The 27,108-nt window shown below is 36.4% G+C and overlaps 1 protein-coding gene across 2 annotated transcripts in view; it reads right to left on the bottom strand.

Annotated features, from left to right (window-relative positions):
• ZFPM2 (zinc finger protein, FOG family member 2) overlaps positions 1–27,108 on the bottom strand; it is a 305,906-nt gene that overhangs the window by 120,520 nt on the left and 158,278 nt on the right. The window lies entirely within an intron of this gene.

The raw sequence follows: 27,108 nt of genomic DNA, 5'->3' as shown, positions 1-27,108 counted from the left end.
TAATTCCTCCTTACATCTTCATGTAGAAAATTCCATCACTATTAAGCAGACACTAGGATATTTTTTCCCCAGCGAGAGTGATAGTAAATGGAAGAAATTGAAACACCCACCCAGGATAATGTAAAATCAAGGACAATCTTCTTAGGGATGGCTTTAAAATCAGCTTCTTGCATCCATAAAAAAACAAATTTAAACGATCTTCTGCAAGTGTGTTGCTAGTAGGTACGCAGTGCATTATGCACAAGACTTGACAGCTTATGTATAAATAAACTGGAACAAGGCTCCTTTAGTGATTTTCACTATAATTCTATGATTTCTTGTTCACAGGTAATGAGGAGAGCAATTAACTTCACACACACACTATATATATATAATACTGATGGAAAAAGTTTACAAATAATTGGAATTATCTGGTTATTATCTATTCACTTATAATTTGTTTTTCTAGTATATCAAAGATGGAATGTTGTAAATCTTCCTTTAGCTGGTTAAACTTTCATAAGATATGCTTTGTGCCTTTATGTAAAATTTTAAACTTTTTTTATTCCATTGAAAACTCCTTCTCAAATATTATCAGTGAAAAACCCCTCAAAATACTAAAATAGACTTCAAAAGAAAATCAGTTTGATAGATTGCAACATATGACTGTGCAGTATTTTAGGGTTTTTATTTTTTCTTCTTTACCATCAAATTTTGCATAGATTTTAAAATAAATAACAGTGATATTAAGTAACTGATTAATATGAGGATTTCAGCAAAAATACTTTCCAAAATTCTGTGCTTTCTCATCAATATGATCTGTCACAGATCTGAACTACAGATTCATGGTGCTTACATTTTCTTTATAATTTCAGAAAGCTTGGACCAAGAAGATGAACTGAGCAGAGCAGCACCTTTAATTTGCAAACTATTACTTTCTTCCAGTTGAAGAATATGCTACACATAATCAGGTAATTTTTTTCCCCCTGCCTTAAAAGCATGAGGATTTTATTTTACTGTTCTCACACAAAAATTAAAATTAATTTCCCTAAAATGCCAATGACAGACTAAAAGTATCCTCAGTTTTTGTAGTTTGTATGACATCGTTGTGTAACGCAGCTCTCATTTAAATTGTTTCAGTGTACTGATTAAATGCAACATGACTAAGAACTGCAGCTATGCAAGTTTCCATGGAAAAAAAGTCTCAGAAGAATGGGTGAAGGTCCTTCACTGGGACTGGAGATAAAGATGGAGAATCCAGCAGCAGGACTGGTGAGTACAGGGCTCTGGTTCCAGTAAGACTCAACAAACAGCTCAGATCAGAATCTAAAGTCCAGGAAAACAGCCTGTAGCTTCGAGATTAGCTTTCTCACACTATTCCTGAGTTAAGCCAGTACAAACATCATCATGAATGCATAATTATGATTACGCACTATGCTATTGCATAATAGATCTTAAAATCTGGAAACAAAGAAGTAGTGTAGGAATGCTGTTTTCAGGCTTTTGGTTTTGAAGACAATGAAGTTAAGGGTAAAAGACTTTCCATAAGGAAAACAGTTCCAAGAAAATGCTTTCTACTTGGAAAATTCATACAGATAGTTATGAAATATTTACACATAAAAGCAGGGGTAAAGGGAGATAGGGACCTGGTGCTATGTTTATAACTTGAAAATAACAATGAGCAAAGCCCAAACCCCTCCCATATTAATATATTTTAGGGAACTAAAAAAACCCCACTATCACTTGAAATAAGTAACAATAGACAAAGCAACTGGAAGCTTGGCAAGTTTACTTAAAGGATCTTTTTCTCAGAAAAAAATAAATTTGATTTTTTAAATTCTTTGCAGCAAGAATTTCCCTATGAACCAAAGTTCCTTTCTGGGACTGATGGATATACACAGTCTGGTATACTAAGTTTAAATGACAGTGCTGATAAAAGGGTGATGCAGCTTGCTTAAAAGGAGCTGATGGATTCATTCACTTTCATGTGTAGAAACAAAACAGTGTGAATATGAGGAATGCAGTAACTGGGTACATCTATGACTAAAGACTGTTGGTATCAAACTCTTGTGAGTTGCCAGTTTATCAATGAAGCCACGTTGCGCCAGCAGTGCTGCAGCTCTGTGTTCTCTAGTAGGACACCTTGAGACCTGTAAAGACTCTGGGATCACAAATCCAAGGAGTGGTCTTCAAGTGGGAGTGGGCTGACTTTCAGAAGTAGGAAGCATAAAAAAGAACAACAAATTTGCACATAGGTTCTATATAGGGGTCAGGTTAATTTTGTTGTATGAAAGAAAACTCACAGCAGTAATAAGAGTCAAGCTGAGTACCACCACACTGCAGACTGAATTTAAGTGATTAAAAAATTATTGTACTGTTGGCTAAGACCAGTTTCACAAAAAATTACTTTTTAGCTCCAAAAAGTAATTTTTCCTTGAAGGCCTTCCCTGGTTCAAAGAATACCCAATCCAATCCAATAAAATCAAATCCTTTATCCTTCCAGTAAAATTTTGAATGAATTTTCAGATACCTGAGAAAGAAAAAAAAAAGAACAAAACAACCCAGCTTCCAAATGTTCCTAGCACTTCAAGACACCAATGAAGCAAATAAAAGGGAAAGAAAGACCCTCAATTGTGTGTTATGGAGCCAAGAAAGCAACCTAATGCCACAAAGCACCAGAGGTAAATCAAGCTCACAAGAAGCAAAAGCTTTAGAAATTGGCAGAATCAGAGCAGACCAGGCTATCAAACCCCACAAGTTAGTACAACTTTATACCAGAATTTCTCTTCTTATCACAGAATTAGGCATGAAAATGCCACACTACTGCAGCCACCATATCCGTTTCAAACAACTACCTCGTATCACTTGGCACTAAATGGCAGCAGCTGTTCAAGGCAGACTTGAACGTGGCATTCCAGCTGAGCAGCGGTTTTTCCCTGCTCCCAAGAGATATGAGCCTTCAGGTGAGGTGTGAAGCTTCCATCAGCATGGGGCATTTGTCTCATGTGGCAGCCTCCAGGCTTCCGGGTTACTACAACCTCTGCACAGGTGCTGCTGTTGTCACCACAAGCCTTCTCAGTTTTTTCAGGGAACGAAATGAATAATTGCCTGATTCTCACAAGTCCAGATCCCATTTGCACATTGAAGGGAAGTGGTCACATCTGCAGACCCTCTGATAGCTCCTGCTAATTCTAAGGAGGACAGCTGGATGATGGAACTCTGCCTCTTCACTCCTCCACTTCAGAGGTGACCTTTGATCAAACTTTCTTTTACGAAGCTGTGGATGATGAATAAATGAATACAAGCTACAACATCAAACAAAGAAGCAGCACTCAAACTCAGGGCCAGTGGAGCCATGGCTTTAGGTTCACATCAGCCACCGGAAGGAGAAAGGGATGCTCAGGACCAAGCACTCCTGCTCCACACAGCTCAGGCAGATCCAGCCCCTGCTCCTTGAAAGTTCAAGTGAAACTTGATTTACAGCCACACCTTGGGCTGCGGGCAAGTGCTGGGAGAGCTGAGAGAGATCTGGACAAAGAGTGATGGGAGGCAGAGGCAGGGGGCAGTGGGTTCCCTTAGTATTATAAAAATGCATCTTATTCTGTTTTTAATCAACGAACCTTATCCAGCAATCAAGGCAGATATATAATAAGCTGAGCTACTCTGTAAATCTAAACATTCCCCACAAATAGAAAAGATACAGCCTGAGCTCTCTGATTGTTACTACGGCAACTATCTAAAATGAAAATCTTGTTAACCCTTTGCATGCTGTAGCCACCCATGCATCAGTGTTAGCTGACTTCTGTGCACTTATCTCTCCTTTTTCCCCCTCAAGAAATTCATAATTGTATTGCTTCACAGTAGTTATGCTCTGGTTATCCTGTTTGAGACTGAAAGAACTGTGATAGGTGGTAGTTTCACAGGTACAGCTGAGTTTTGTTACTTGCTCATTACCGGGATTATAGTTCAAAAAACAACTAAGAAAACAGAAGAGAAAATCTTTAGATTGCTCCACGAAGCCTGGGATTTTTATTAAAACCTTGACAACTGGAATGGGATGTTTTCTAACAAACCACACTCCTGCCTTTTTTCTATTAGTTATGAAATTATTTGACTGTAAATAGCATATTTTTTGGAGGAATTTTTTCTCTATAGTGGATTATAAGCAGGCTACTTTTCAAACATTTTTTTAAAGCTTCTATTTCTTAAGTACTCCACAGAAGACTGCCAGTGATTTTAACACAATAATATGTTAACCACAGTGCAAAGAAAATTAATGGACAGGTATTTGACTTGAAAAATTCCTTAAATGCAAGAAAATTTAGACAAAATAAAACTGACTTTCTAATTTTCACAAGTTGCAGATGATATTACAGTCACATTAATACTTGTATGTACCTCAATACTCAAGACAGTTTCATTATAATATCTATTTGGCAGCATTATGACAAAGTGAAACTCTCTGCAGTTCTTATGTCTTCTACAATTCACCACTGAAAACAATGGAAGCCATGGAAATTTTTCCATATTCAAAGTAAAAGAAGCAGGACGTGGTCCATAGACATCAATTCTATTGATTCCTTTACCTTGTGCCTGCCATGTAATCAATAGACACCCTTCAGTACTGGGCAGAAATACTCTTTATGGAATTCCCACTTTGTTGTTACTGAGAGTGAAATGCTTGATTGATATCTTACAGAATTGCTTCATTCACTTCAACATAGATAAGGTTAAAAGATCATTACCTGGATATTTTTGCAGAACTGAACAACACATATATATTAATAAACAACATACTTTCATTTATAAAAGCAAAATTTACGCATAAATGAGTTCATATAACTTGAAGTGACTCAAGTTATGTGTAAATTATCTGAAGATCTTGAATGGTGTCCACATTAAATTGAAGGTTATCCAACTTTCAATACACTAAAATAAAAATGCCGTTTACAATAAAGTATTAGTTAAATACTAGTACTACAATACTCAGTTTTATTAGAAAGAAACACTGACTAAGATTTTTAAGTTTACCTAGAATTGTTTTAAAGTTTGAGAAAATAATTGGTTTTAAAAAGAAACTGGATTCTGTATAATAGATGTGTATGTCAGAGAATGAGGCTAGAAACCTTAATATGTGCTCTTGTTATTTACAGAAAATTGAATTCATTAAAGTGGACAAGCTACCTTTACTTCTTTCTTCTTAACAAACACCTGTGTGTCAAAAAACATCACAGACCTCACCTGCACTAAAAATAAACTGAAGAACAGATTGATGGCACTGGACAAAAACCACACTTCTTGTCTGATCCGAATAGTTTTACTTGTTTAGTGTTGAAAATTTAAGATTTTGGGTAAGAATGAGTGAGGTGCATAACACATGTAAAGATAGTGCTGGAATATAGGAAGGTAAGAAAATATTTACCAGGAGAATGACTTGAATTAGTTTCTCTGACTAAGGATGTGTTCCAAATTTATTTTTCAACTTCTGAAACATTTCCCTTTCTTTTGTAATTAATCTGATATATAGCATTCAAAGCAACTTACCTTTTACATTTTTTTCAACATCTGTCTTTTTCATGAATTCAAATAGACTACACTTTCTAGCATTAACTTCCATATTTACGAGACTATAATCATTAGATTCATCCTAAAGGCTTTTCAAACATCATGTCTAGCTATCAGTATTTGCTTATTTCCCTGGAATACGACCAAAATAATCTAGAAGTGTACTGGCTAGTCAACACACTACACATAATTCTCGGAACGTATAACAATCCTAGTTTTCCACTGGTTTATTTTAAGTAAGATTTTTTTCTTTAAAAAGGAACATCACCATTTATTTATTTATTTGTTTGTTTTATTTTTATTCCCCCAACTCCACCTTGTTTCCATATTACCTTTAAATTGCTGTGTTTGCCAAATTGGTCTTTTAACCAACAGACTTGAGTTCTCTGTATCTCTTACAAGGTAGGTATGGATCCCAACTCCTTTGGCTTTGCTATAGTTGAATATAATTATTTTGAAAGGGAAAGATTATTTGTATGTAATTTATTTGTCCAGGTCAGTTACAAGCACTTGTCTTCTTTGGGACAAACTAGGGTCAAATGTTTTCTTGCCTGAAGAATCTTTAAAGACCTGGGGGAACTTCACCACATATTCCCCAGAGAAGTCCTCCCTTCTTGTGGGTATTTGCCCTTCTTGATCAGGCACAAAAAGAGTCATGGAGCTTACAGCAGGTAATGGGCTTTCTAAAAAAGTTCAAAAGAAAGAGAGCATCATGCCCTGCACAGAGTAATGGTGAGGTGGGAGATTCTGTTCTGTTACTAGAAATTGCTCAGCAAACCTCAGTAATCCAGCACACAACAATCTCATCATCTGACTGCATATCTCCATTTCTTCAAACTTAATCTTAAATATTTCCTAAAGCCTAACAAGCAAAAACTTTTGATAAAACTATAACTAAGGGCCAAATTACCACTGTGAAAAAATCAGCTAAGCAAGGTATATTTCTAACAGAAGCAATGCTTCAGATGATTGTCATATGTAATCACTTGGTAGTTTCTCATTGGTGTATAACTAATGGCAGCAGAGAAGACTCATTAAAAAAGGTTTACTGCTGGAATTTATAGATGGTTCAAAGAAAATTTCATGGAAATATATTATTCAGTAATGAAAAAATTGTCTTTGCAATTGTGGTAAATTTTTAAGTACGTATGATGGGTTGATTTGGAGCAAAAGACCCAAAACAAATAATGATAATAAAATAGAGAATACACAAAATGTTCCAAATCCTGAATAATTGTATTATGAGCCCTTTAAGTGTTTTCTTTAAACTTAGCACTGGCTTAAAGTGTGCAAAATAAAATACTCAGTGTAGTTTCATGCAAATGCCAGGTTCAAGAGTAACGGTTCACAAAGGCAATCAAATCTGTCCAGGCATATCTGTTTGGTTATGCAGCCTCATCTGTAGTTCCATAATAGACAAGCAAATAGGCAACAGCATATTTTACTTTCAGTAACAAAGACAATATTCCCATTGATGTCAAAAGGAATTGCTCCTGTGATTCAGATAACAGAATTTAAGCCAATCTTTGCAGATCATCTTTTCTTTCGGGTTTCTTGGCTGACAGAGATTTTATGTTGTTAATAACTTCACTTCGAATTTAAAGGGAAAAAATGTTGCTGCACTTATGTACCCCTACCCCACCCCACACACCCCGTCCCCAAACATTATCAATCCTGATCCTTGAAATATTTATTTCTGCATTACTTCAGCTCAAAATACCAGAGAAATCAGTAGGAGTTGCTGTGGGACAACCTTCAAAGATTACAGGTTTTGGGTATCATAAGCATTTATCTATAGGAAGAAAAAAATATACTTTTCTATTCCAGTGTACTCTATAAAAAGCTAACATTATTACAGGTAAAACCTACCTTAATTTCCTTTACATATACCACCAGTATTCATAATTCACACAAACTCCAGGACTAGTAAGTAATTCATAATTCCAGTAAGGAATTCATTCCATTTCTTTTTTTTTTTTTCCCTGAAAACGATTTCAATTTAAAGGAATAACAATCAGCTTAATCAGAGCATCAAAAACCACAAAATGGGCATAATACTGCTCTCCCTGATCTCAGTGACATATCATTACTCATATCTACAAATCCATAACACGTCTTGTGTAATATATGAAAAGACTGTGATTGGAGGAAAATGGATAGAACCAAAAATGTACCAACTAAATACTCAAGAAGAAGACTAAAAGTTAGGACACCAAAATAATGACAGCATTAGAAGCATAATAGGGCATAATTAACTTGGAGAAAGATGCCAATACAATGTAAATGAATGCAATGACATGCAGTTCATTATAGGAACTAGAATCTTATAAATCTGTGTATCCCACTAAATGAATCCTTTTATGTTCTCCAGCATCGAGCTGCAAGTGCTCCAAGCAGGAGATTCAGGTATCTACGTTCATACGCTTTTTTCCTGTCAGTTTTCTGCAGGTAAGAATGATGATGTATTTAGAGATTATGCTCATGAGTACCTGCAGCTTCGTATTTTTCTTGAGGACGTGTACTTTGCAAAAAGCTTCACTACTTCTGTCCCATTTCCTGCACCAATGTCTAAAGAACGTATGTATTTCAACATCCCTATAGAGTTACAGTTTTAAATCCTTACTCAAGAAGCTAAAAAGGTTGCTCAGGCAAGGTACGTGTCACCATTGTGCTTTCTATACTCAGGGAACAACAGGTTCTGCCCGAAGGAATTGCAAAGGAGGGAACAAGCAGAGCACATACTCCAAAAAGCTATTTAAAGCTATTATTTTTTTCCCTACACTTATCTAAGGGGACCCCTGTTTTAAGTACTTGTGGTCAGCTTTATCTTCAGAAATTCGTGGGGTTTTATTTTACTTGCCCTAGAGTTAGACTGTGTAAAGAAGGCATTAAAAATTCCTTTTTCAGTATCAGGTCTGAAAGAAAACTCACATTACCTAAAATCAAACCAAAAATGACATAAATTTGGCAGGAACAGATTTATTTGAATATTCAAATGAATTTTTGAAGAATTCATCCATTTTAAAATTAGTTGCACAGATACACCACCAATAGAAATGACATCGAAAGCAAACATACTCTATGGAAATAAAAACTACAGAGAGTGAATAAGGGCATTACATGAGAAAAACTCTAACATCACTCTCTGAATCACTGTTCTACTTAGTTAAAGCATTTTAAGAGCCAAGATGAAGGATCTAGATTCACTTAATAAACTGTGGCCATGGTGTCTTTTATCAGTAGTTTTTCTAGTTTTTCATTAGTTCTGAAAGATTTAATACTTAATAGCTTGAATAACGATAATTTACACTAGCAGATATTCGGGTTCCTAAGTCTTTTCATACATGAGTATTTTATCTTTTAGCATCCTTCATCTTACTTTCCATTATATTCTCTTACACTTTGTACTTTACTTAGTGGTTTAGTGACTGGTAAGGAAAACGGAGAAGGAAGATATATGAGTGGAGTCCTGAAATCTCCCTCTTTCTCATTCTGAACATCGCTATTAAATTCAGAAATCATTCAACAGACATTAGCTAATCACCATTACTCTGAAGTATTAAATTATGTGACAAGAGATGCACCAACTTGTATCAAGAAACATTTGACTTCAAACTACATGCTAAAATCAACAGGAATATACTATCTTAAATACTTGAGCAAAACTCAGTATAAGATACAGTAGGCAAACATTGTAGTCAGCTCAGCAGTGATTACCAACTCATGCTCCAAATTCACTATAAAATGAAAATCAATATTTCCACAAGTTCCTGCAACATAAAAGATAACCTTCATTGATTTTTCTAGACTTAGGCCTCACTGATAAAATCTAATATAAATTTTCAACCACGAGGATTTGGATCAGAGCAGGGGTGATAAGTCCTGCACATCTCTTAAGAGGTGGAGAATTTTTTTTTTTAAAGTGCACATTCATACTATTTATAATTTGCCCTGTGCAAGTGAAAGCCTTTTCCACCAGCACTATCAGGGATCTCTTCTAATTTTTATTACTGTGAGGCTAAAGCCTGTTCCAGATAATTTGGAAATTTCAGGGGAATTGTGATAGGGCTGATGGTGCAGCCCTGGCTGACTTGAGAAAAGAGCTAACCCGTAATAGCCTCCATGGCCGTGCTGATTAAATGTTGCCATAGATGAAAGGCCTGCCATCGCCGCAATAAATTAACCAATCACACAAATCCCAAGTCAGTGCTAATCCTTCCTTGATACTCTGATCCTCTGATCAGCTCAAGGAGGTAAAGAAACTGGCTTGTGACGCTTGGTGCTCTAACCCCTGGATTTCATGTACACAACGAGCTAATGATATCTTGCTGACCAGTTCAATGGGATGAACTTCTCTCACAACCCTTAGGGAACACTGTGGCCTTCTTTTAAAAAAATGACAAGCACGTGGCAGGTTTTGTGTTTTATTGCGACACCGCGGGAAAACTAACCAGCACTTGTTAACTGTTAACCACAATAAGCATCAAACTGACGTCTGCTATAAAGCCCACTGTACTTTACAAGAGCCAGTGATGGATTAAACGGGAACCAAGACACTAAACCAAGTACAACTGTTCAAGTAATTGTGATTAAGCTATCCCCCTTTCAATAGAGAAGTCTGCTACCTTTCCTATTAGCCCAGTTTTTATCCTGTTCTTACAATTTGGGGAGGGGGAGTAGGAAGGAGGATGTGTGTCCACATATCCGAGAGTGTACAAGAGAGGAAGAGAGAGTCCCTTTACCTCTTACTCTCAATTGTACAGCATTATTATAATCAGATTTAGACATAGACTCATTTAATCAATTAACAGAAGGCCTGAACACATGCAGCATTTTCTCATTAATTATGTGAATGCTGTCTTTCCAATACACTTTGTGAAATTGAGTCTGTGCAGCCTGTGTTAGTGTACTTCATAATTGGGGAAACTCTTTTTTTGTGGTAATTGGTTGCTAAAAGTAAGAAAGCTCTGGGGTTTGCCTCTAGGGCTTCCACACATAAAGAGTTTTGAAAGTACTTCATTATCTCTCCTGGTCAGTTCTGTGAAATTAAAACTGTTTTTCCCTTCTTCTTTGAGGAAGTGGTTTGAAAGCAGGGTTCCTAGAAAATGTCTGCGCATATGTGCAGTGTGTGTATGGGCATGCATGTCTGTGCTCATGCAAACATCCACACATACATGGAAAATCACACAACCCTGGCTTGTGTTAGAGACTGCCATTGCTGAAGTCAACACAAACATGAAGCACACAGGATTTGACCACTACTATTTATTAAGGCATGATAGGTCTCCAGATATAAGTGGGTTTCCTATCTTCTTCAACAGTGATTTATTTTTCCAAACTTACACAATGAAAATCAATCATACTTGAGGGATTTGCTAAGTTCATAAGTTTTGGGATGGTGTCCAACTGGTCAGACTAGATACAGTTTATAGAATATGGAATACAGTTTATAGAATATTTGGAAGGGCCATAGCTAACTAAGTCACTATACTTTATTGCCTGTCTTTGCCTGTTTCATACATCTTTTTGTATGTATACATCTCTTGGGGTTATACATGTGCACGCACATTTGGGCTCTGCTGCTGCTACCACAACCCTCCCCGTGACTTTCCCAGCTAACCTCTTCACATTGCTGGGCTCACAATAGTTATTCCTGGAGCAAGCCTCACAGGAATTAATTAGTAAGAATAAGACAAGACAGCACTCTCTGCAAGCCATTGTGGGCCAGCATTTCCCAGTAACATAGCTATCTCTGGCAAAAACTGTTTTCCAAGAACAGCAGATGTTAGTGCAGTCCAGAAAGGTACTTAAAGTACATTTTATTCAATAGAACCACAGGGGTTGGAAGAAATTAAATGGGGCTCTTCTGTCAAATTTAATCCCTTTGATTTTACCTCTGATGCTTCATATTGGCTAATGTGTATCTACTTTAATGCTGCACTTATTCAAGTTAACTATACTGCGCAGTTAATATTTTAACTTTTACTGGCTATCAGAGCAATACAAAAGATCATACTTTATAATAAATCATTAAAATAATATGCTAAAAAAATAATACCTAGTGGAAGTGGTTTTAATATATGCAGAAATTCTCGGGCTTGATAGCCCATGGTAAAATTTAAAGTAAAATAATTTAATGAAGACAAAAGCAAGACTAGTTATTTATGAGCATTTATACTTTATGGAAGTCATCTTCAGAAAGACCTATGCATGCTTTCAGTTTAAATCCCTTCCTTCATAATGTAAATGTTTTATATTTCTACAATAGCATTACACTAAGAAAAAACCCATTCCATCTTTGCTAAGTGAGGGACTTCTCTACGGACAAATGTACCCTCTGACAACTAAAGCAATGGCCTTGGACATATTTGATCCTCATTCTCTCCACACCACTAGACTTCACAAAACAACTCTGAACATAACCTTTTAGTTAAGCAAAGTTGCACCCCATTTTCACATAAAGATCTCAATTTCTGCCTGCACAAGTGAAAATGGGAAAATGCACACATTCGTCATTGATTGCTCTTATGATGCTCCAGGCCCACAGATTGGGTCCACGCTCTGCAAACTTCACTCACTAGCTAACAAAAACTCTATCTCCTGCTTTTCTACAAATACCACGGATAGACTAGATTACAGTATCTTTAGAGAAGCTAAAATAGCATTCAGAGGGGACATTTATAGTGCTATATTCATCTTTTCTCACAGAATCATAAAACTCATAGTACAGCAGGCACAGAATCCATTGCAATCAAATCACTAAAGAAGGCAGTAGGACAGAGAGCTTGTTCAATTTTACTGGGAAGAGAGAAGGTGGACTTTGTCCAAAGATTATTTTATATTTCTGCTTTTTATTTTACTTTTCTGCTACTAGTACAAACCAAACAAACAAACAAACAACAAAACCCCACCATCTTTATATTTTAAATAATCTTCAATATATGCCATGCCTCTTATTATGGAACCTGAAAAAATTAAAGGACACATAGATTGACTTAATGTATATTCAAGTATATAAAAATAGTCCTTCTCTTCAGGTGACAATTTCACTTGACTGCATTGTCTCTTTTGTCTGAATAATGGTCCCAAGCAAGTGGATCAATTAGTCACAAGGAAAACCAACTTATTCCCATTTCCTCCATTTCCATTCTGTCCTTGTTTTGATAACTCTTCACTCACTGGGTGCGTGACTTTAAATGTTTTAAATTATGGTATCAAATGTGCTAATGTAAATTCCAAATCACTGGCATCTGCAGAGAGGGACGGGAAGTTCATCCCCAGTGTCGGTGCTGTTTTAAGTGCAGAATCACGGTGGTATTTTAAGGTCAGCACTATGCTCAGAGAGACTTTACAAAGAAAGTGAGTTACTTAGGTAACTGCATAATGCACCTAAACATGACCAGCTCCCTTGGCAGAATTACCACTGAATAACAAGGGTAGGAATGCAAAAATAAAAGCATGCAAGAAGAATAGATTTAAAAGAAATAACTCACACATTTTCATCTGCAGGCTGTAGGATCTTCTTACCAGATTCTTTGTCAAAGAACAAAGAAATGAAATTTTAAAGTTTTTACTACAATAACCTTGGATCTCCCAGGGAATATTCAGTGAAATATGAGAGAGGTTTTAATACCTGGAAGCACAGTTGCATTATAGTGAGGTCAATTTAGGAGCACTATTGAGACTCTAGGCCATAATGACTCCATATGGAGCCGGGCAGTAGCTAAGGTAATAAACTTTCACAGTGCGATTTCTTTGCTCAGTGCAATACTCACATAATTCAGCAGTTACTCATCTTTCATTCAATGGAGGGGGCTTTTTTTTCCCCTTTATTTAAGAGCCACATGTGCTCATTCTTTCCTCCTCATCACAGAAGGTTTACATATCCAAAGAAAACATTAACTGAATTCCCAATTAAAAAAAACAGAATTCTATGACTGTCTGAATGCCGTAGAAAAGGGAAATTCCTCAGTCCTTGACCCCTACACAAAGCTGTTTCCGTTTGTCTTAGACACTGGTGTTAAATGGATATTGGCCTTAGCTTCTGGAGTAATAAGACACTAAATGCATTTGAGGACACAGAAATAAGAAATTGGGGACAGCTGCGGACAGCAGATTTGGGACACTGGTATCATGTATATAACAAATCTTTATTAATAAGTACATTAAATCCCATATTTTTCATTTATAACCGCTGCATAATTTCCTGTTAACACTTCATGTAAATTCCAGATAAGGTAATAATTTTTTTTCACAATTCTATTTCTGTTTCATTATATGTTCTACACTCTGCCCCACAGGTCAGTCGCATGATTGAAGTTTTATGCCTCATTAAAATTCCCCTAGTTAAAACATGGAGACAGAATTTTGGTAATTCCTTTCTCCACAACTACAATTAACCATTCCGCTGGATTCCTGTATTACTGCAATCCAAGTTTAAAAATTACTGTATGGTGAGATGGTCAAGGGGTCTAAATGTCCTAAACATAAGGCTCTTATCTTTCTTTGCTCCAATGGCTGAAAAACCCTGCACCACCACCAGTTCAGTATTTCTAGCTAGCAGCTGCTATCAGAAACCTAAATAACAAAAATATGCAAACTTGCACACTAATTCCCTTTGGAGATAGATCTTGGCTGCAGCCCTGTCATAAATCAGAGAATTTCGATATGAAATGAGGCAAGCAGCTCTAATCATTTCTGCATTTCAAATTGGATCACTGGCTCAATCACTGGGCTTTTTTAAACTGCTTGCCTAAGAGCAAATGTGAGGCGGGAGATAATTCTGAAGAAATCTCTTCTTTTGTGGCCGTAGAACTCTTTTAACTGTTTCAAGACTGAAGGCCACATTTCAGTGATAATAACATATATCTGCTGCGAGAGATATGGATCCTTAAAGACATCTTCCCTCTCTTTCAACTCATAGAATTCCATCAATATCTGCATATATTATATATATTAATATATGTGCATGTGCATATGGGTGTTGTGTGCATAAAAAGAGAGGGAGAGAAAAGAAGAGAGAAACATCTGACATGTAGCCTCAGTATATTTCCCTTTAGAATTTTCTCTTCTGACTTACTCGGTGTGGGTTTGAATTGCTGCAATGACTGCATAGTTAACTTTGTACACGTATACCCAGGCACTTTGGAAATTTATTTAATGATGAAAGCAAAACTGAAAAGTAACCCTCACCTGCCCAGGTTTTTGCTCAGAAATAAATCAAAATATAAAATCAAGGTAAACAGAGATCTTTGATAACTGTGTATGACCTCCAAAGGCCTCCTCCTTACCCATCAAAGTCCTGAAATTCTCCTTTATTACACTATTGATTTTCTATTTTCATGCCTTATCTAAACCCTGAAAACAATATATCACAAAAATTACCCTTACAGTCAATTACTGCGCAAGCAGCATCCTCTTGACTCACTGTTTTTATGCCCAGAGTATCCATTCTTTTTCACCCAAACAGTACTACTGGCTTGTTACAGTTTCAGTGTCCTCACTGCAGTGCTTTGAAATTGAATTTAACTCTATTATCAGCAGGCTTTTGTAATCTCATGTAAGCCTAATAGTGATCAGATGGAATTTTACAGCTAAGCTCCCTGCATTTTGAGGACTAATTTAAAATATTTATATTTTTCTTTTTTGTTTTAGACAGTTAAAAAAATCACCTAACCAGGTTTTATTGTCTTCTATTTTCACTTTCTAGCACCTCATACTCTATTTTCTTTCTGGAAGCTGGATACATAATTTTTGATACTTAATTTTCTGTTAATAAAATTTAGTAAACTGCTTCATTCAACACTGATCCAGCTTTTTGATGATTGTAGTATCACTGCACAGTGCTAGTGGCACAGTCATAAAACAAGTAACACTGGTTTGAATTATCTAATCTAAGTATGAAAATATTCTGGTAGGTAAAACATCCCCAAACTCTACACTGCCACCCATGCTTGATTCTGTCAAGGTTTAAAAATATGCATATGTTTATATATATATGTATATATATGTGTATATATATATATATATATGTACTTTTTTACTTTTTTCAGATACCTTGACAGCTGCAAGGGCTGTATTACCGGTGTTCTCCTATTCTTCTGCCATGCACACATAAAAAGGAAATCTAAAGAACTCCTGTCATGACTGTATGAGAATATGCTGAGGAGCCCAGCTCACCAACAGACACGTCCTTGCATCTAGTGACACATAATACTGAAATCTGAAGCTAGCACATCCATGGAGTTCAAATGATGCTTCAGAATCTACCATAGTTCACTCTTCTTGATGACAGATTTGGCTTACATGAGTAAGCCTCAGAATTCATTTCCCCTTTGCCTGAATGTTTGGAAGAAGGATAAACCCAAAAGGGATCTGAGATCTCCAGAAACCCAAGCCTTTAAGCACAGTGGCATTGGCTGGGACCTATCCATCATCAGCGCTCAGCAGCTGTGCACAGCCTGCAGGACCTGCAAAATCAGGCAACGAAGTAGCACACTGAAAACCAAAGCCCAGTAACACCAACAACCAGACTGACGGTAGGCTTTTACTCTTCTATTCAAAACAATACATTCAATGTTAATACATCAAGCCTCATGGGGTCTGGCCCGTTAAGTTTGAGGATTTGAATCTCATGAATGTGGAATCTGCATTGTTCTCAGCAGAGGTCACTTTGCTGTGCATGTAGGAACATGTGGGTTGCTTCAACAGCTTACAAGTGTAACAGAATTGTCAAACTCATTTTGAGCTCACCTCTGTTTCTTCTGTGTCTCAGGGCATGCAATCCCAAATCCTTGTGGTTCAGTGGGGAGTTACAAGCCATATACTGATGCTGTTTCAGGAGCAGAGTGGTTGGTGTTACTTCTCTGACTCATCTAACAATCACCAATAAGAACTTGTAATGACCTGCCTCATTCCTCCCATTCCATTGATATTTTTCTGCTTGAAAAGGGTGCAAACTTCATAGCAGCCCACATTATAGGAAAGCAGCCCTATATCAGGTCTCAAATTACTCTCCAAAGTACAACATGCATCATGATTTAAGTGATTAAGGAGGTGCCAGCAAAGTTCGATTGAGCAATCATTAGTCTTCTAATGTATGTTATCATACTTTCCCCTCTCTCTGCCTTGGTTTAAAAAGGCCTCATGATTAATGTCACCTTTCTTCTAAAAATGTGCAAACAAACAGTTCACCATAAAGTTTTGATTTTAGGTTAATTTTCTGATAGTATCTCTTTGCTTACATTTAAAATCAGTGTCCACTGGGAAAAAAAGAAAAAAATCAATCTAGACCATATTGAAATGTTTAAATGTGACCTCAGGCTGCTTCTAGAAAACATTAAATGAAGGTAAATTGTAACAATTTTTAAAAAACATCTGTTTTCATACAGATGTTTCTCATAACGACTGGCTGTGGCATGGCTGTAGACAGGTGCACAGATCCGCAGTATGCCACCAAGTTACACGTTTTTTCTCAAGGGATAAACAGTATTTTTTACTGGTTATCTCACTGCTGTTGTTGTTATTTTCCTTGTCAGCACAGCAGAGTGAAATAGCTTCTTTGAGCCAAGGTGCATAGCATCTTCTCAATTATTAAAATTCAGTGCAATGTTACTAAAATCCTAATAGTTTTAATATAATGAAGCACTTCAAGCTCTACAATCCTAAAAGGTATTAATCCAGTAACATGACAGCACAGGAGTTCAACTGAAAAACAGATCTTCATTGTATGTCACAGAAATGACCTCGTGTACACACAGCCCTTTTGAGTTTTCTTCAGGCATGGGACCCCAAAGCACTTTAAAGGAAATTTCTTACTTGGTGGAAAATTCAGGCTTTTTATATCTCCCTTCTTTTCTCCTCCCTCTCTTCACCTTTCTAATTTACATATTCAGAATAGAGAAAAAAGTTACAAAAGATACAAAGACAGGATATGAAAAAATAATAGCCACATATTTTGGTGATAAGTCTTCTGATTGTATTCAATACACTGATGGTATTCAGTGCATTCATAACTTCGCATGAAAACCAGTGGGATTCCAGAAAATTCCATGTGTCTTTTGCTGCTGAGATATTGAATATAGAGGAGCTGTATGGAGAACTAAATAAAATATGGACAAATTAAAAAAAAAAAAAAAAAAAACCACAAAAAATTATTTAAAAGTCAGTATCTAAAGAATGTAAGGATTTCATAGCAATGTTATGTCAGTACTGTTTCACTTTACACAATGTTTTTCATCTTCAGAGTACGTATTTTACTATGTCACTATTTAGATCCCCAAATATGATAGCATGTTTTACTAATTGCTGCATTGAGTTTCAACTTTCACAAGTCCTGAATGTTTTAAACTTTAATTACATACAATTAACATAAAATAGAGCTGTATTTCATCATTGACACCTTTATGAGGGTTGCAAGCATCCGACTTATTTCTCTATGCTCCACCTTTCAGGGCTTCAGGCACTATTTCCATCTCTTTACACTCACTATTGCAGGTACAGCTAGACAGATCAGCAGTTCCTCTGCTCATCACAGACAGGATAGCCATGATCTCACTTTGTACTTCAGAGAACTTGTTGAAAAATTGTTCTTAGATGATCTTCATCTTCTCTTTTGAGGGTTTGGGGATTTTTGTGTTTGTTTTTTGTTGTTTGTTTGGGATTTTTTAACCTGAAAAGCCACAAAACTCCTTTAAGACGAACCTCCCCTTTCACAATAAGATGTGTCTGAAATTCTAAACCTTCTCAAAATTGGAACACTTCTCCAGTTCATTACTAAAATGAGTATAAAGTGAAGGCAAGAAGGTGTATCATAGTCTCAAGGAAACCAGAGTCATCCCAGCACTGTCTACAAATTCCTAGATAGGCATGGATAATGAGAGGGTCGGTTAAACTGTGGCAACAGGACATTTACTTTTCAATAATGACAAATGCCTAAGGAGTGATCCAAATGCAAAGGAATAAAGTGCACTACTCAAAGTAAATGTATTAAAAATAAAGTATATGAAAGGTTGAAAGAATGATTCCAGCCTCTTAATTTCAATTGAGGCTGAACAACAATAACTTTACATTTTCCTGCAGCCTTATTCAGTCAGCCAAAAACGTAGCTAAAAGCTTCTGAAGTAAGGAGATTCAATTAAAACAAGAAGCTTTTTTCCAGTTCAGCTCAAAGGTGACATATTTCTTTTAATGTGCTCTTCTGAATGGTGAGAAAGAGAATACTACTTTATGTTAAAAACCAAGTTTTCCCCATTCTGCTTTCCATCTCTGCTTCATTTTACACAGGAATCATTTCTCTTTACAATTCAGTGCAACATGTGTAAACATGGATTATACCACATCAGAAACCAAGTTAGCTATCTCAAGAGAATTTGTATCTCTGCTGTGTGTAAGTAAGCAGATTAATTCCTAGATCAGGCATTACCTAATGCATTTTCAATTCAATTTCTTCTTTTCTTTCTGCACACAAGATCAGGGAAGTGGGATTATTTTATTAATTTAACTAATATTTTGCATGTTTTTCTCTGTTATCTTTCTGTCCTCTAAAATTTTTTGTTAGCTCTTAGAGAGTGATTTAGTATGAGCAAGGATGTGTAAAGACAAGAGACTGTAGCCCTCAACACCTCACAGAGAAATAAATGACATGGGAGTGACAAAGTTTTCCTCCCTCTGCACTACTGGGAATAAGGAATTCTCACATTTTTCAAACCCTGATCTACAGCAGCACAACCTGCCTGGGGTAAGCTCAGTTACTTTAAGAAATTTGGGAGAAGATTATTTATTCATTAACATTTATGCTGTTTTTATGGAAAATCTCACAAGTAAATAATGAGCCAGACTGGTTTTATTACAGCAGTGCCTGCTAGCACTGTTTGAGGTAAGGGTCTGTCAACATATCACAAAAGCATGGGATTTACTGTGTAAGATCAGTCCACTGGTCCATTGAGCCTGCTAGCATGCCTCTGGTAGTACCCAATCTGATGCTTAAGCAGAAGATGGCACAGTAAGCCCTTAATACACCTGACTAATTGTGTGTAATGTTAAACTTGGGCAGGGACAGAAGCAAGAGATTCCTTCTTACTCTCTGCTGTGCTCACTTAACGGCCAAAGACAGAAACCGATTATATCCCTGTAACCAGCAAAGTCACAGACAGTGAAATATGGGAAAAGTATGTGGATCCTTTTCAAGTCAGTCCTACAACTACCCTTAGGAATGGGTGTGCTATCCTGAACAGGAAAACTCATCACACATTTCTATTTTACACAAAATTACCATTCAGTCTTTTTTTTTGTTAATTTCCTTAAAATCAGTTCTAAATGTGACTTCCAAGTAATTAACTCTAAATTACCTGTTTGGGGAGGAGCTTGAAATTAAGGAAGGACAAGTCCTTGAACATTAAAAAAACCCCTTTAAGATCAGTTAGAAAAAGAGAAATTAGAGAAAGGAGAAGGAAACACAGCTGAAAGAGTGAACAAGGACAGATTGGAAAGTGAGGAGAACGGCGAAGGGGCAAGTACCAGAAACATAAATAAGAGATAAATATCAGGAGATGGGGGACAGGAAAGTGAAGAGCTAAGGGAATCCATGTAGCTGCAAATGATGCTGAAGGGAGCGACATGGTGGGGTGTGGACAGAGTAACAAGACAAAGGCAATCAAAGCCACTGACAGACTTCACCTTTCCACAATGCTCCAGACTCTCTCCTCTTTAAGACCCTCAAGTTCTGCATTCCAGGTGGTCTTACAGAAATATTCAGAAGTTCAGAATATGAACAAAATATCAAATAGAGCTGTATGCATGAAGACATGAAACAGCAAAAACTGTCAAATATATTGCTAAATAATCACCCAAATAGGCCAATAAGGAAAAAAAAAAACAAACATGAAAGTACTATCAATGGCTGACACTGACAAGGCATTTGGAGACTTTCTGACCTGAGCTAAAGACTGCAAGGACTTTTATACCTCTTGTGATACATGTTATAGTTGGTATTTCTCCTGCAGAACAGGAGAAACCTGAACTCATCTTTGTCAGTATCTGCACAAATGCAGCTACAATCTATAGTGCATGCCTTACACAGCTTTAAGGTGATCCTGCACATATTCTCAAACTCCCCCTGCCACAGAACAATGCCGCCCAAACCCAACCAAAAAATCAAAAAGGAAGCAGGGATTTTTTTTTTTTAAATGAGTAATTTTTTTTCTCCCTAGACATTTGTGAAATTAGTTATTTTAGTTGTCACCCCTTTCAGAGAATGATGTTCATATCTAAAGTTAAAATTAATACAAATGACTGAAGAGGCACAGCCTCATTACAAAGGATTTATACACAAACCCTCTTATCAATACCAACCTCCTAGTTCTTAGACTCCTAAAGACAGAAATATGGAGCTACAAATAACATTCATTTCCCAATTACTATGCCAACCAGCTCTTTTATTATAGACTCTATTTGCATTTGACTGACTGGCCTATTGGAAACATAGTGCTGCTACACCATCATCAAGCATTTTCTCTTTTTCAAAGACATAATCCAGACCATGCACACCAGTGCACTATCTATTGGTTTAATCATTCCTTTACATTATAAGGGATCCTACTCTTCGCAAATCTGGATTTTTTTATATACCTTCGTGTTCAAATTTTAACGCATCAGTTATGAAATGATGGGAATTTGTTGCAGAGTAATTGTTTCTTGACTTATGTATGAGTTTACTGATTGTCTTTTATTTTTCATAGGTGGTATATTTGAGAACGCATTCAAAGAAGCATTGTTTTGTATTTGCATTTTCTTTACAGTTAAGATCTGCATGTAATAGACATAAAAAGTTTAGTCTTCTTTTATATCATGAATTGTCTATGAATAGATGGATTCCTAGATGTCTACTTTTTAGTAACAATTTTTTTATAAAAAGTATAAAAATTAGGTCAGTTCTCAGGGTACTAATGTACAACTCTTTGGATGCCTGCTCATCATTCCGGGGAATAATCCTGTAACACACGTGTTTGTCTAACCTGTAGGAAACCTGAGACCTCCAGTGTTCTGTCAAGCAGGTCTGTTAATTTCTTTGTGCCTTGATCTTCCATTAGAAAATGTTTCCTGTTCTTTGTCTATAAGTTCTTTCAGGAAGAGGTCTCCTCTGTTTTGCCATCTTGATTCAGGTGTTGTAATAACAGCAGGATTATGTTTTGTGACATTTAATAGGCTAATCTGGATATCAAAAAATTCTTGGGGCAGAATGTGCAAATAAAAAAAATAAAGTTATAACAATTAGAAAAAGAGAATTCAAATAAATAGTCAAAAATATTGCTCTCCATTATTTATGCAGATATAATTGATTTTAATTTTCTCTTATTGCTCCTTAATCTAATTGTTTTGGAGTCAAGTTTAATGCAAACTGACTACACTGTCACACAACTTGACCAGAAGGTCTTACACTTGCTGCATGTGGCCAATGCTGGGAGCTAAGGAATGGAGTAAGTGAAAAAATTTGCTGTTATAAAAGTAAAATTATGGTTCTTCATCATTCTTTATATAGGAAGAAAGAAGGGATATTGATGGAAAAAATCCACCTTGCTTCTTCAGATATATCCAATTGTCTTAATGATATTCCTATTTTATACATATCTAGGAGTAAGGCAGAAAACTGCAGTGCTCTGCTTTGCATTGTGTTTAAAAGTAAACTCATCATGGATTCAGAACAAGAAAAAAAAGTCGTCTCTCCTGCCCCACTGAAATATTTGGAGTTCTACACCTAGCACACCATGGCCAAAAATATGTCACAAAGACTTCTGAAATAAAAACAGGCAAGTGAAAAGTGTTGCTATTCTGTGAATTTGAAAATATTTCAGAATTAAAGCAACAAAGAAATAAATAATGAGGAGAATTGTTCAAAAAGTCAACACTTTAAAGAGGTCAATGTTTAAATATTAACACTTCAAAATTCTACCAGTACACTGTTTTTCAGTAACATTCATGAAAAATTGTTGTCACTGGTCTATTGAATCCCATATTGTGGAACTGCACTGGTGGAACAACACCCATTTTTGTATACAAATACTGCAAAGATGTATCAGACTTTTGGTATGAGCACAGATTAAAATAAAGTTGGGTAAATGGAAAAAAAATCTTAAGAAAATTCTGCCCTGCACTGTGACACAGATGTCTAAAATCTTGACATATTTCAAATTTCTTTCAAAGACACATTCTTCCCATTTTTCTCAGGGATGATTGAAAGATGGCTCTGCTGCTCCTCTGCTTGTTACAACTAAAATTAAATGTAAAATGAAATCTACACCTTTATTATTCATATTGTATCCAAAAATATGCACTTTTCAATGAAAACAAGAAATGCCTCACTTTTTATGGGCAAAACACCACTCAAATATCCTTATACACATAGGGGAAATATAAATCCACCTTGATGACTTTTTAATTTCAATTTACAGTGCTTTCATATATGATATTAAAAGAGTACACAGTGGCATTTAATTGAATCGAAAGGCAATATGATGATAGTGAGTTCAGTCATGCTTTTACTGTTAACACTGCTGCAATGATTTATTTATTTGTCATTCCACTTACTTTTGTGTTCAAACAAACATAAATTAAAGTTACACCTCTTCATAATTATCAGTTGGCACATATGTGATACTGGTAATGACATATATGTAATAATTAGCAGAGATCATGTTACTATATATGTTCTATCCCAAATTAAAAACTTTCTGACTTTGTCTAGTGAAAACTATCACTCCTGTCATGTGCACATTCCTCTCTTTCAGAAAACACCATCATAAATTTAGTGACTGGTGTGTCAAATGTGAGGAACTGTAATCAAGTTGAGAAATGCAAAGGAAATCCAAGTCAAACCACAAGAAGTTAGAGGTTATGATCAGACACAGACAGTGAGGAGTGGCATTACTGAAATGGAAATGGTTGGTCAACACTGCCCAAGTCTTAACATATCACTAGTATTAGCATTTTATCTAAATAAAGAGATGGGCATACAAACAGACCTCAATTTCAGGAAAAAATGTGGAAATTTCCAATCTTTTTTTTTTTTTAATTCTACACTGGAATGATTTAACAGATGTATTAATGTATCACTTGGAGCCTTTCTCCCTACAGCAGTCTAGTGGTCAGGGCATGTGCCTTGCACTGGAAGCTATATATGAAGCCCTTTGATGCCAACCTTAGGCACAGAACTAGCGTCACTCACATTTTGCAGTCCTGCAATCAAAGCAACAGGTCATTCACTATTCACTTTTCATTTTTAATCTGTTGTACTTTTTTATTTACTGGAGAGTAAAAATTAATGGTTTGCCAGAAAGGGGCACTGTAGGTCTCATATATCCCATGCAATACCCTCAGGGCTCTGCTTTGGTTTCTTTGAATAAATCTTGAAAAGTCTTACAGTAAGAGTAACCATGTTCTTCAGCAAAACTGCATTACAGTGTTTTGTGTTTTCTGATTACTCATCTCCACCAGTAACCATGAACAGCTGGCACTAGTGGCAAATTTGTTACAGAGAGATTAATGTTGGCAGTACAGGAGTTTCTGAGCTTTTTAAAATAAATTTGGCACCAAGCTCTAAAAAGGATCATGATCACTGATCTAGATTACATCCTTCTTTATGAGAAAATAAGTTTCAAAATTCCTATCTAAATAAATACTCCTGATTTATTTGTATTTTTTTCCACTAGATTAATGCATATAGAAGAATTCTCTGAAGTTATCTGCAAACTGACTGCATTTTTCGTTCCATATCTCTAAAAACTAACGTCCGCTGCTTTAGTGTGACACAACTGTTACTATACTAATCTTAATTATTGTCATTTTAGCTTTTGGCCTCCACACTCAGTTGTTGCCATTGCATTCATGTCTGGTCTAAAACCAGGACCTAAGCTAGCTGAGGCTAGCAGCTGTCTTTTTAATATTAGGTCCAGAGTCTAGCAAAAAAGGAGCATTAGTTCCCGATTCGAACTTCAACATGCTGCAGCACTACAGATGTTAAGTATCATAATAATGATTGTATCTTCCTCACACAGTGATTATTAGCAAAGCTGTACAGCTTTCAGAGATCTCTAGTTTTTACTTTTCACCAGCAGCTGAAGCAAGGAACACATTTCCATTACAAGATGAAGCTGTACTACCTCATCCAACAAATGATCTCACTATGACCCTCACACTAACTTTGCTATTAAGCAAAAACAGGCACATTTTCAAATATTGATTTCAACTAATGTCTGATCCTAACAGGCACGATCTTATCGGGGCCCCACTATAATAGAAGGAGTGTCAGAGTTAAACAGAATAGGTTTAGATAAGATCACAATCTTTCTCACCATGATGCGATGCTATCACTGAGTGAGTATAGTATTTGAAGTAATTATCATTAATAGATATTGGCAACAGGAAGAGTGGTCACTGTTAAGATCTAAACAAATTTGTGCATGATTAAATAAAACAAGTTTTATCTGAATAGTGGGTCAGGATATGTTACGTGCCCCAAGAGACTTTGCTGCCTTTATTTTTTTTCATTGAAGTGATAGATATTGAATTAAGAAAGAAATATTAAGGAACAACATTGCTACCTTAGTTTGTCCTGTACCTTCTGTTTTGTGGCAAACTGCCACTTTAGTCTTCCTGCTGCTTTCCTGATGTCTTCTTAGACCAGACGTCCCATGCCATGTTGTGTTGACAGACCCTGGTGCCAGGGTTTGGCTCAAGAGCCATGGCCACAGCTGACTTCACGGCACCCCTCCTTCTTAGCAGAGAGTGGAGCAGCAAGGAACTGTCTGACAGGAGGTGTTGGAAGCAAAGGCTCATCCTTCTAGACTTTGAGCCCTACAGGTGTTTCCTTACTTGAACTATTCCTTGCAGGAATTTGGGCAGCCCTGCAGTGGGCTAGCCTAGAGGACTGGTCTCTAATGTAAAAGTGGGCTGTGGTGAAAGCCACAAGAGACTTACAAGGTTGACAGACATCTGGCTTAGTATGATTTTTGCTTCACCATTTGTTCGGATTGTGGTAGGGTTTCCGCATTCTCAGAAAGAAGGTGGTACTGTAAAAGGGAACACCTGCTTTGATGTGGCAAATTCTATGTGAAACTCTTAAGTCTTTCTCCCCTAAAGCTGTTAGCATGTAAGGCCAAAACAGCACAAAATGAAAATAGTAATTTATAGCCCTGGAAAAAATTTTATCAACCTAGGAAAACTGAAAATACCAGTATAAAAACTAAAAAGTCAGTTCATAGTTATGCGTGTACTTATTGTAATGAAACAGCAGAAGCATAGCTAAACTTTCACAGACCCAAGCATATAAAATAATACTTGAGAAAAGGGTGCAAATCTAAATTTCCCCTAACTATTCACCATTATGAAAAATTAGCTGTTGTGCAGCACATAGAATTAAAAAGACATAATCAGAATTCCAAGAAGCAGTGTTCTCTATGTCTATTGTGTCAATAATATTGAATTCTAATACACTATTTTTCACCCTTACAGACACTAGCTAATTAAGTCAATTTAAAAAACATTTCTGAATTAATAGTGTACTTGCCAAGATTGCACAAACATTGGGCTTCCATACAGAAACCTATGGGCAGCTTTTTTACTTATCTTCATGTATTTGTATTCTCAAATGTGTGATTAACTCCAGAGCACTGAAATCTTTTTGATAATCACTGAAGATGAATGTATCAGGACAATCAGCAGCATATGGAACACAGAATGCTGCCAGATGTTAACACACTAAAATAAAGCAGAACCATCCAAATACTCTGTATCTTGTCTAAAATAATATACTCATTGACCTTAACCCTATCAAACCAGTCCCATCTTCAAGGTCAAATAAATAACAAATATTTATCTTCTATGGAGAGGTTTACAGGCTGTACTTTCAGCATTCAGTGTTGGAAAATGCTAAGCATACCTCAGCCCTACTGCTTTGAATGGAAGTTTGGGGTGCTCAGCACCTCCTGCTAATGCTCAGTGATAGGCAAAATCAAGTCCTAAGTGCACTATTAATCACTGTTGGAAATTTTTGATCATTGCACATTCCTTTTCATTACTTTGTATTTTTTCAAAGACTACACATGGAAACAGAAAACCACCTAGATTAAAAAACACAGACATATAACTGCAACCTCTGACACATAATTTGGAAGAGACTTGTCCATGCTCTGTGTTGCCTTGAAAGAATAACTTCAACCATCTTTGTTACCCCAATAGAGATTGAAAGCAGGAATATCAAGGCAGTGTGCTACTGTAGCTCTCATGAAGTTGAATACTAGGCTGCAGAGGGTCATGGCAGCAAATTCCACACCGTGAATCTCTCTTTCCCCATGCCTTGCAATTATCCTAAAGGAGATGCTGCAAGTGTAAAATGCTGCGCTCAACAGCACAGCAAAGAAGCACAGAAAACAGTGAGAAAGTCATGACTGTATTTCTGAAGAGTTCAGCAGACCTCCCAGTTATAGTAGTAATAGTGAACAAACATGGTCAAGTATCTCTGGTGTGACTGACAAGAAAATGCTTATTAAAGGTCAGAAAGGCCATTTAGTC

The sequence above is a fragment of the Corvus hawaiiensis genome, chromosome 26, assembly GCF_020740725.1.
Source record: "Corvus hawaiiensis isolate bCorHaw1 chromosome 26, bCorHaw1.pri.cur, whole genome shotgun sequence".
Taxonomy (NCBI): domain Eukaryota; kingdom Metazoa; phylum Chordata; class Aves; order Passeriformes; family Corvidae; genus Corvus; species Corvus hawaiiensis.
This window is presented reverse-complemented; position numbering and strand designations above follow the sequence as displayed.